The sequence below is a fragment of the Tupaia chinensis genome, unplaced genomic scaffold (assembly GCF_000334495.1).
Source record: "Tupaia chinensis unplaced genomic scaffold, TupChi_1.0 Scaffold148557_1, whole genome shotgun sequence".
NCBI classification, from domain to species: Eukaryota; Metazoa; Chordata; class Mammalia; order Scandentia; family Tupaiidae; genus Tupaia; species Tupaia belangeri.
Window position 1 is genome coordinate 1,760,834 of NW_006208406.1, and position 12,198 is coordinate 1,773,031.

At 37.1% G+C, this 12,198-nt stretch overlaps 1 protein-coding gene and 1 long non-coding RNA gene across 3 annotated transcripts in view; one reads left to right on the forward strand and one right to left on the reverse strand.

Annotated features, from left to right (window-relative positions):
* The window catches only part of ITFG1 (integrin alpha FG-GAP repeat containing 1), a 286,251-nt gene that overhangs the window by 37,308 nt on the left and 236,745 nt on the right, over positions 1–12,198 (reverse strand). The window lies entirely within an intron of this gene.
* Positions 953–2,566, forward strand: LOC114006506 (uncharacterized). The gene is made up of 2 exons (XR_003548211.1): positions 953–1,057; positions 2,042–2,566. It is a non-coding gene; the product is annotated as an uncharacterized LOC114006506 (long non-coding RNA).

Sequence of the window (12,198 nt, forward strand, 5' to 3'; positions counted from 1 at the left end):
AATGTGCAATGAATGCAGGGAACACATAACCTCAGAAAAGTTTGTTTCTCCCATGTAGTCAACTGCAGTTTGAGTTCTGGACCTGGTGACTTAAACTCACGCCAGGCGTGTGTGTGTGCATGCCCAAGATCCTGAGAAGAGAAAGGAGGAGAAGGGATTGCGGCGTGGCTATCCCCCCTGAGGGGTGATTTCTTGCTTTCTGTCTCTCTATCTCTCTGTCTCTCTGGCCAGCGCATGCGCCCCCTCTTGGCCAGCGCATGCGCCCTATAGAAAAAACCTCTTCAAAAAAAAAAAAAAAAAAAGAAAGAAAAGTTTGCCTCCTTAATGCAACTCAAAAGAAAAACTGACCACTAAATTGGAAATCTACAAGAACACAGGAGACTTGTGACATGCTTTAATAGGAAACCAAAGATATATATTCTAACATTGCTTTGTTTAGTAAGTCCTTTGTCCTCTGTAATCTTTAATTTATTGGGTCATTGGAAAAGTCACGACTTATTTTTCTGTGCAAAAATGCATCATGACTTTTCTGATGACCTATTTGTGTATTCATTTAGCTAGACATTTATTTTGTGTACATTCTATGCCTTTTATGCAGAGATGAAAAAGAGAAAAATTTTACCTGGAGATGTTTAAGGATGCAACAACAAAAATATATAATTAAAGACCAGCTGGTGGTGTGGTGGTTAAGGTGGTTGAATCTCACACAGCCAACTATGTGGTTTGAGTCCTGGACCTGGAGGCTTGAAACTTGCCAGGTGAGTATGCATACATGCCCAAAATACTCAGAGGGAGAATCAGGGGAGAAAGGATTGTAGTGATCATTTCCCATGGGGGTGCCTTTTCACTTTCTTCTCCCTCTCTTTCTCTTGCTCTCACTCTAATGAGCTCATGTGCCCTCTGCTATACATACATACATATATATATATATCAGTTCATTGCAGTTTTTCTCATCTCTAGAGTTGAATATCATCTACTGCATAGAACTCTGTGGCCCAGCTGTGGTGCTACAAGAGATGGCCAGATTTGATGCCTTCTTCCACCTAAACAAGGCCAGGTATAGTGGGGAGCACCTTTCCTAACTAGCTGGAAGCTGAACCTGTAGGATTAGGAGGTGGTAAGACCTCTTTCTCTCCTTTTAAAGAATTATTTTATGTATGTAGGTATTTATGTATTTATATTTATTTACTTACTTATTTTTATTTGACCAGAGAGGGACAGAGCAAGAGAGAGAGGGAAAGTGAGAAGGCAAGCTGCCAGGTCCAGGACTCAAACTGCAGTTGGCCATGTGGGAGTCCAGTGCCCTTAACCACCATGCCACCTGGTGGCCCAACCTCTTTCTTTTTTTCTTTCCCATCTGCAAACAGCTTTAAAAAGCTAGTTATTTTGATCATTATATAATCATTCCTCATATTTTCTAGTTTTATCTTCCTTTTTTATTTATTTATTTTTTAAGTTTTCTATATGGCGTGTGTACTCATCAGAGAGTGATGGAAAGAGAGAAAGAAAGTGAGGAAATACTTGGGAAATGGCCAATTAGGAGATGGCCCTCCTAATCTCCTCTCAGGATTTTAGGCACACATGCACACATGCTCAAATTGAACAGTGCAGTTGACCAGGTGGGTTTCAGCCACCTTTACCATGCCTCTGGCTGTCCCATTTTCTTAGGCTGAATTTCCACTTAGTATCAGTTCCTGAAAAATTACGTAAAAACAGGCTTCATGAAATATTTTCTTTCTTTTTTGGCATGAATTATGAAGTTTGGAACCTTTGTTCAAGCTATGTCTGTCCATCTGCTTCCTAGTTTTAAGTTTAGAATGTGAACAGCTTTTTGTCTCTTCTTTTTTGTTACATTGATTTATAATTCACATGCCACAAACCTCATCAATTTAAAGTATATGATTCAGTGGTTTTAGTATATTCTCACAGTTGTGTTTTTCATTACCACATAAAGAAACCCCATCACCACTAGCTGTTACTTCCCATTTCTTTCTCTCTTCAGCCTCTCGTAACCACCATTCTTCTTTTCTAAAAAATACAGATTTGTCTTCTTTGGACCTTTCATACAAATGGGACCATATAATATGTGGCCTCTGGGTCTGGCTTCTGAAATGTTTGTTCATGTTGTAGCATGTTTCATGTTTTTATGGTTGAAAAATATTCCGTTGTATGGCTCTACTACATTTGGTTTATTCATTTATCTGTTGATGGACACCTGGTTTCTTTGCACATTTTGGTTATTATGAAAAAGCTGCTCTGAACACCCATGTACAAGTTTTTATATTCACATGTTTTTCTATTCTCTTGTGAATATACGAGAAGTGGAATTAATCGGTCATATGTTAACGCTATGTTTAATTTTTTAAGGAACTGAGCAGATTGATTTTGATAACTGCTTTTCTATAGCTTAAAGCACATAACTATCTAATGAAGGAATGCTAAAAGGCTATTGCCAAACACGTGAAAAACAATGGAAAGGGAAACAATAAAAGAAATCCACAGCTCTCATAAAACCAAATTGCATTAGGTGTTATTGTCTGTGGAGTTCCAATTTAATGGTCAGTTTTCCTTTTGAGTTGCATTAGGAAGGTAAACTTTTGTGAGGTTATATGCAATTATGATTCAGCTGTCATTCTCTGGACTAAAAACAAACAATAACAACTCTGATTTCCAAAATGGACATATATATGAGCTAAGTGAATTTGGCTTATGCCTTAGCACAATTTGTTTTCCATATTGGAGATCTATATCTCTTTGAGAGGAAAACAATGGTCATTTTGTATAAGGGGTCTTTTTTTTTTTTTTTTTTTTGCAACAAAAAAAGGATAAGAGAGCAAAACTGCTTAGTTCAGAGACAGGGATAAAAGGCACATAACTACTTTATAAACCAAAAGTGAGAGTTTTTTAGTCCCAAATTGCAAGACAAGTTATTTTTACTGAAACATGCAATTTTAAAATAAATATTGGTTAGACTAGGTAGCTGTTACATGTTGCTTAACTTGGAGAGACTTGGAGGCAATTACAGCTATCAATAGACATAAGATACAAAAGTACCTTGTGGCTTTTCTTTTAGTAAAGTCATTGGTTTCTTATGTACCTTCTTCCTAGAAGTTGTGACTGTCAGTAAGCATATTCTTTTTCTCTTTAGTTTTTTTGCCATAGGGTATGTGCACTCACTGGAGAGAGACAGAGACAGTGAGAATCATCCCCTGTGGAGGGAATGGTCATGATGTAATCCATTCTCCTCCATTCTCCTCCTGGGATTTTGGGCATGCATGCACATAGCCCAGTGTGATTCTCAAGCTACCAGGTTCAGGAATTGAACCATGGCCAGTCATATGGGAGTTCAGTGCCTTAATCACTATGCCAGCAGCCTGCTGGCCCCAAACATAGTCTATTTTTTTAAGAGGTTTTTGCCATAGGGCACATGTGCTCACCAGAGAGAGAGAGAGAGAGACAGAGAGAGAGAGAGAGAGACAGATACAGTGAGAAGGAAAATGAAAAATTACTCCCCAGAGGGATGGCCACACTGCTTCCCCTTCTCCTCCATTCTTCTCAGATCTTGGTCATGAATGCACATGTGCCTGGAGTGATTTTCAAGCCACTGGGTCCAGGACTTAAATCGTCATTGGCCATGTCGGAGTCCAATGACATAACCACTCTGCCATGTGCTGCCCACCATCCCCAGCACATTCTTTTAAATACTTAAGTTTTTACTTTCTGCTTCTCTGTATTTCTTTCTCTTATTCACTCAAGTCCATACTGTCTAAATATACCTTTTCATAAATTCTTTCATGTTTCGCTCTCAGGCAAAACAATACATCCTTTTAAAATTTATTAATTTATTTCTTCTACAGTAGGGATTACCTCCAGTCTCAGCTAGCTCAGACTGAAGGCACACACATGCATGCACCCAGTATGCACAGCGAGATCCTGGAAAGTTAATCTGGAACCTTCCAGAGTGCATGTGTGTGCATGTCCAAGATCCAGACAGAATAGAGAAATGGAAGAGGAGGGATTGCTATATGACCATGTCCCATTGGAGAAGGGGGTGCTTTCTCCCCCTCTCCCTTTTCCACTTTCTCTCTCTGTGTCTTTGGCAAGCATACACAACCTCTGGCAATTAAAAAAAAAACCCTTCTTTTCCCCCTCTGGCATTATATAATGGAAATTAAACTACTTGTGTTTTTAGTTACTGCTTATAAGATAAATTTAGATTGAATTCTGTGCTACCCAAAATATCCCACCATACAATTATGAGATGAAGTTGTGGGTATAGATGTTTTTCAACTTACAACGGGTTACATCCTGACAAATCCATTATGAACTGAATATATCACAATTTGTAAATTCATTTAACACACTTAATGTACCAAACACTGTATCTTAGACAAGATTACCTTAAATGTGTTTGGAACACTTATGTTAGCCTATGGTTGGACAAAATCATCTAATACAAAACCTATTTTATAATGAAGTGTTGAATATACAGTTTAATGAATATGAAACCAAAAGTAAAAAAAAAAAAAAAAAAAAAAAAAAGGAAAGGTTACCTAAGTACCTGAAGTACAATTTCTGGTGAATACATGTTTCTGCACTACTATAAAGTTGAAAAATCTTACGGGAAACCAAAGTAGGAGACTGCAGTATAAAATGTGAGTACTATACTTCATTAATCAGGAATTCTTTTGTTTTTAGCTCCATGACACATTATCCAATTATATTACAGTGATCATTTTCTCACATAAACAAAATGAAGAAATCAATACATAAATTGCTTGATAGAATTACACAAATTAAGTTTTACTAGGGAGATGACTAGATTTATTTTTATTGTAGATTTTTAGAAAGGGAAGATGTTATAGAAGCCAAGGGTACTATTTAGGATTAGATGAAAAAATATTTTATTTAATTTTATTATTACTATTATTTGTAATTTGACCAGAGAGAGACAGAGAAAGAGAGAGAGAGTGAAAGTGAGAAAGCAAGCCACCAGGTCTGGGACTTGAACGATGGTTAACAATGTGGGAGGAGTCCAGTGGTTTTAACCACCATGCTACCTGCTGCCCGGAAAGGAATTTTTTTTTCTTTTTGAGAAGTTTTTGCTATAGGGCATGTGCGCTCACCAGGAAGACAGAGACAGAGAGATAGAAAGTGAGAAATCACCCCTCAGGGGGGACGGCCATGCCACAGTCTTTTCTCCTCCAGTTTCCTCTTGGGATCTTACGTATGCATGCACACATGCCTGGCCACCGGGTCGACTCAAACATCAGTCGACCACATGGAAGTCTAGTGACATAGCCATTATGCCAACTGCTGGTCCCACAAAAAGAATTTTTTTTTCTTTTTCTTGGAGAGACTTTTGCTATAGGGCACACGCGCTCGCCAGAAAGACAGAGACAGAGAGAAAGCGAGAAATCATCCCTCCCCCCAGGGGGAATGATCACACTGCAATCCCTCCTCCATTCTCCTCTCGGGATCTTGGGCACACATGTACATGTGCCTGGTGTGAGTTTAAGCCACTGGGTCCAGGACTCGAACCGTGGTAGACTATATGCGAGTCCAGTGACATAGCCATTATGCTAACTGCTGGTCCCCCTGAGAGGAATTTTTAAGAAAGGAATTATGGAACATTGATTGAACAGAATATCTTGACATTTTGGAATAAAGTGTGTTGGAGTAATGCAAAGGCACACAAGTTTAAGGCTTTTTCCCAACACAGACTTACAGAAGACAGTCAGACAGACACACACACATACATGGACTCTGCCAGTCTCTTTTCTGAGAAGCTTAGCTTTAGTTGTGGTTATTGGAATTGGCAAGGCCAAACTTGGAAGCAGAAAACTCATAGGTAAGAAAGTTTTTTTCACAATTTTTTTTTTTTCAGATCAAAGTCATTTAGGCTGAATTTCTCTCTCTGAAAAGATACTACAGTTAACCATACTTATCCCTATTCTTCCTATTAAGTATAACTAAAAACACTGGATACTAGATGGAAAGAAGGTTAGCCAGTGAGGACTCTTGGAACTGGAGGAATGAAAGGGTGTGAAATTCCCTGGGTTTTCTTTTGGCATAATGTTTTTCAAAATTAGACCTGAAGATGCTAGCAACTTAGAAATGCCAATAGGTATTTACAAAAAGAGCTCCAACAAAACCCTGTTATCTCTAGTGAAAGAACCAGGGAAAGAACTTTTTTTTTTTTAAAATAGATTTTTGCTATAGGGCGTGTGCACTTGCCACAGAAACAGAGAGACAGAAAGCAAGAAAACAGCCCCCCCCCCTCCCCACACACACAGAAGATGGCCATGCTGCAATCCATTCTCCTCTCAGGATTTTGCGCATGCCCACACATGTGCCTGGAATGAGTTTTAAGCTGCTAGATCAGGGTCTTGAACCATGGTAAACAATGTGGGAGTTCAGTAATGTAACCATTATGCCATCTGCTGGTCCCGGAAAAGAACATCTTATTGGGACAGAAAAATTTTAGAAAATAACTAATTTATTCAAACAAGTTATCTCAGAAAACATTATGACTCCAGTGTCAGCAAAGGCAATGTGTCCAAGAATATTATACATGGAAGTGTGACTTTCATCCTCATTACCAGTCAAGAGCCTCCCCTTCCACTGAATGTTAGTGGAGACCACATGGGCAGCCTGGCCTTCTACTCTGTCCTGAAGTAATGAGGTGAAGTGATAAAAGAGGGAATTTTAGAAGAAGATATCTTTGAACATCTGGAAAAAGGATCATTGTAAGTAACAATGTGGGTAAATACAATAGGTCTTTCTTTAAACTCTTGAATTTTTCAATATGTTTAATGGTAAAAATGTTATGCTATCTGATATGATTATAAATGTATGCAAAGAAAGTACATGTGACATAGTGTATGTAGGGGATACTGACAGGATGTTTAAAAAGATAAAGTTTTTGTTTTTTTTTTTAACATGTCACTCACATTGGTAAAGTGATACCAATACACTATGAATGGTATGGATATTTAATACCTACAGTAATCACTAAAAACGTTAAACAAAAAGATACACTAAAAACACTATAGACAGATCCAAATGGCAAGTTAAGGAATAAAAAAGAAAATAACAAATAGAAAGTAAAAACTAGAATGTTGATGTATACCATTATAATTTAATTATTATTATATTAAATGTAAATGGTCTAAATATACTAAGAGAATGGCAGAGTATATTTAACATGCGCTAGCTATCTGCTATATACAAAAGAACCACTTTAAATATAATTATATGGGCAGAACAAAAATAAAAAGATAAGATTTTCATTTTCTGGTTTCACATATAAGGGGCTACTCTGTCCTAACAACAAGTAAAGAGCTGAACATGTTCAAAGACCAACACTTCTTAGAACTCTAAGAGAAGTGAGGTCACAGGGCAACCCACTGTCCCTCCACCCAACCTCCCCCCCACCCCCAAACTGGAGGTACAGGCAAATACAGAGAATCACAATTTACCAGAGCAGAAACTCATGTGTTGAAACCACTAGAAAGACCTGAACTGTAACTGATAAAATGCCACAGCTCTATGTAGACAAATTTGAGAGTTAAAAGTTCCAAGGCATACAGTCATGGAACAGGGAGTTTGCATTTGTTAGTTTTACCACTAGAAGCTTGACCAGGTTCTCAGTAAATACTGGAAACAAATTCCTTTGTGCTTCCAGATGGGATAGGAGAAAAAGAACCATTTTGAACTATGCCAGAGCACTCTGCTGTTTCTATCAAAGTTTTCCCTAAAGAGAAGCTATTTTACCTGCTAGAGTTCTATCAGACTCTAACAAACCTAGAGGAGAAGTACCCAACTCCAATCAGATTTATTTAGCCTTCCATGTGGGAAAAGGGAAATACCCAACTCCAGTCCCACAGCAGTGATCTAAATGTATCAATTAAACATGGAGGGTATCATAGTGGATCAAAAAACAAGACTCAACATACAGGTTGTCTATAATAAACCCATTTTATGACAACATGCATATTAGCAACATACAAATGAATGGAGAAAGATATACCTGCCAATATTAATCAAAGAAAACAGTTTCAGACAGAGCAGACTTTAAAGCAAGGAAGGTTACCATGGATAAAGAAGGGTAATAAAAGAATAATAAAGGTATCAATTTTTCAATAAAACAGAATAATCACTAACATATATACCTAACAACAGATCCTCAATGTATATGAGGCAAAAAGTGACAGAACTCCAAAGGGAAATATATAAAGCCACTAATACAGTTGGAGAAGTCATCATTTCCTTACCAAAAATGAATAGGTCTAGCCTGCAAAAAATTCTGTAAAGATGCAGTTGAAGTCAATAACACTATCAATCAACTCAATATAATCGACAACTATACTATTAAACAGAAGAATACACATTCTTCTCAAACTCATCTGGAGAATTCAAGAGAAACCATTCTCTAAACCATAAAATACATTAACAAATGTAAAAGAATAGAAATTATAGAATGTCTACTCTCAGAACACAATGGAATTAAAGTAGAAATCCATCCCACTTGGGATTTTGGGCATACATACACAAACACCCAGTGTTTTTGAAACTGCAGGGGTCTGGAACTTGAATCATGCAGTCAGCCACGTGGGATTTGGTTGCCTTAACCACCATGTCACAGGCTGGTCAGGCTGGTCCAGATAACCAGGCTCAGATTTCTTCACAAGGCTTGGAACTAAAAACTTTATTTGACTAATCACACAGCATAGAAAGCCTTGCTCAATAAAAAGATTTTCTTCCTCCTTCAGGCTGATTATGCAAAATATGAGCATTTTTCCCCCAATCAACTTTCCTCATCCTTAGTCACAAATATGCTGACTTGCATTAAGTGCAGTCAAACTCAAGAATCTGAGTTTGAATAACTAACTGCAAGAATTGTCTCCAGACTAGTGGTTCCCAATCAGTGGTGATTCTAACTCCCAGGAGACATTCGACAATATCTGTAGATAGTTCCAATTGTCACAACTTGTGGTGTGGCCAGGGAGGCTGCTCAGTACCCTACCAAAGATAGTTCCCATAAGAAAAAATTATCTAGCCCAAAATGTCAATAGTGCTGACTTGAGAAATCTGATACGAACTATAAAACTTATAAGTACTGACTCATTTACATCTGTGCAGATGAGATTTCTAGTTGCTAAACAGCTGAGTAATTATGAAAGTTCTTAAGTTTCTTATAATTTTTCTATTTTTTGTAACTCATTCATTCAATCATTCAATCATATCAGGAGGATATATTAATTACTGCTTAGACCTATTACGTATCATCCTTCCTTCATATCAAGGGATGAGTATCAGATACATCACCGAACCACATGTCTGATACCTATCTCTGCCAATATGGCTTTTCATGTTGGATCTCAGAGTAAGGTAAAAAAAAAAAAAAATAAAGATTTTCCTGACAAGAATTCATTCTTTCAGAGAGGAGGAATGTAATGGATAATCCATGAATTCTGTTTTATTCTATTAAGAAGGCATAACAATTATCCCCATTTCTTTTTGTTATACATTATTGCTTTTGACACAGAAATATGTCCCATCAATGATATATTTCTTAGGCTAAGATTTCTTTGCTTGAACTATGATGATTTAAAATGTGGTGAGTCATTAAAATAAAACTTATCTGAGACTAAAAACTTCTTTTATGGAATATTACATTCAGGTATGTTCTCTGTGTGCTCCAATTTACTTTTCTATTCTGTATATGTAATAGGAGGAATTTTTTTTTTCCCCTCTACATTACGCCATGTGATTATTTAATGCCACTTTAAAAATAACTGACACTTATGTTTTTATGTAATGTTAACAAATAGTATTATCAAAAAAAAAAGGGAAAAATGTTTGTTCTGATTCAGATAGCAGGACCGTGGAACCAGCAGGTGGTGTGGTGGTTAAGGTGCTGGATACTTCCACATGGCCGACCACAGTTCGAGTACTGGACCTGGTGGCTTGCTTTCTCACTTTCTCTCTCTGTCTCTGTGTCTCCCTATGGTTAAATTTAAATGAATAAATAAAAATTAAATAAATAAACCTTAAAAAAAACAATATCAGGACCAAATAAGTAATTTAAAGGGTTTAAGTAATTCAAGAAACAGTTTTTTTGTCTAATAATGTTATTACTTATAAATGATGAACAACTCATTAGTCTACCCAATTTTGCCAATATGTTACTATATATGTTAAAATCTTATCAAATATTGTGTAGAGAATTTGGATTGCCAATGCATATCTCTGGCCAATTTATAAGAATAAACAAAATCCTAGATTCAAAACTAGAGGTTAGCTCTTTTTATAATAAATGTAATTTAATTTAATTTAATTTTTGTCTGTTACAGACTGTTTATTTGGAAAATTAATGAACCCCTGTAACTCTCTAATAACATTTGGCTATTCAAGCTTTGCTAGGAAATAGAATAAGACTGCAGAGTATTGGGCAAAAATGATAAGATCTATGTATAAAGAAAAGGATAATCAGGCCAGGCCTTTACTGAATAGTATTACTACATGTTCTCTCTCTGGCAGTGGCTTGAAAATTTTTCTAACAAAATCCCTAATGAAGACAACATTTTATATCATAATCAGTATGAGTATGCACACACACACACACACACACACGCACACACACACGCACACACCCCTAAAATAAAAAAAATTGTAAAATACTTAACTATGATGTACTCTGATATTTTCTATTGTTCTCTTTTATTCTATTGAACAAGAAGTCCTATAAGCCACTGAATTAATTTCATGACCTACTAGTGGACAGTGACTCTCCATTGCTCTGTGAGAAAACCAGAGCTGCAGTTTCTGAAATATATAAATGTGGTCATCTTCTAGCAGTGAAAAAATTCTAGTAGAACAGGATAGGAGGGGAGGTATGGTTTAACCAAGTTAATGTTCCTTTAGATTTCAATATGCTTAATATTTAAGCTACTAATTTTCATTATTTAAAGTTTGAAGCAGGATTTTGTGATAGTACCACCCAGGAATTAAGTTAAATGCCACTTTGCTTTTTTTTTTTTTTTTTTTTTTTAAGAGAAACTTTTGATACAGGGCATGTGCATTCACTGGAGAAACACAGAAAGAGAGACAGAAAGCAAGAAATCACTCCTAATGGGGGATGGCCACATGACAATCCCTTATCCATTTTCCTCTTGGGATTTTGGGCATGCATACACACATGAACACACACACATGCCTGGCCTGAGTTTTAAGCTGTTGGGCCCAGGACTTGAACCGTGGTCAACTATGGGGGAGTCCAGCGATGTACCTGTTAAGCCACCTGCTAGTCCCAAATGCCACTTTTCTGTTAGAATATATATTTATGCCTAAAATAGTGTATATGTTTGAAATATTTAACATTTTTAAAATTAAAAAGCAATCTATTCTCAACGTAGTAAACTAGAATGCAAACAAATATATAAAGAAAATCTCACAACCAACAGATAATCATTTAACATTTCCCCCCCAAATTGCTAAAGAGCATGTATGCTCACCAGAGAGAGAGAGAGAGACAGACAGAGACAGAGAAACAGAAGAGAGAGAGAGGGACCATGCCTCAATGGGGCATGGTTATACTATAATCCCTTCACCTTCATTTCTCCATCTTGCTGCTATTTGGGACACACATACACACACACACACACGCACACACACATGCACACACACATGCCTGGGGTGTCCTTCAAACTCCCAGGTCCTGGATTCAAACTGTAGCTGGCCATGTGGGGATCTGGCTTTCCCAACCTTAGGCTACATACAGGTTAACCCAATAACATTTCTTTATATGTCATGTTGTTTATATATTTTTCCTACACATAGACATACTTAAAATCACACATAGAATTTGGATATGCATGTAGATGTATCTCCCTCACAAATGTTATAAGTGTATATTTCTTTTATCAGAAATTATTTAAAAACATATACTTTAATTTACTAGAGGGTGCATGTGTTCACTGGAGACAGACAGAGACAGAGAGAGAGAGAGGAAGAAAGTGCAAAAGCACCCCCATGGGTGATAGCCATACTGCAACCCCTTCTCCTCCATTTCTCCCTCCTGCTGGGATTTTGGAAATGCATGCACATGTGCCTGGCATGTTTTTCAGGCCACTGATCTGGGACCCACACTGTGCATGTTGGCCATGCAGGACTGAGCTGCCTTAACAATCATGC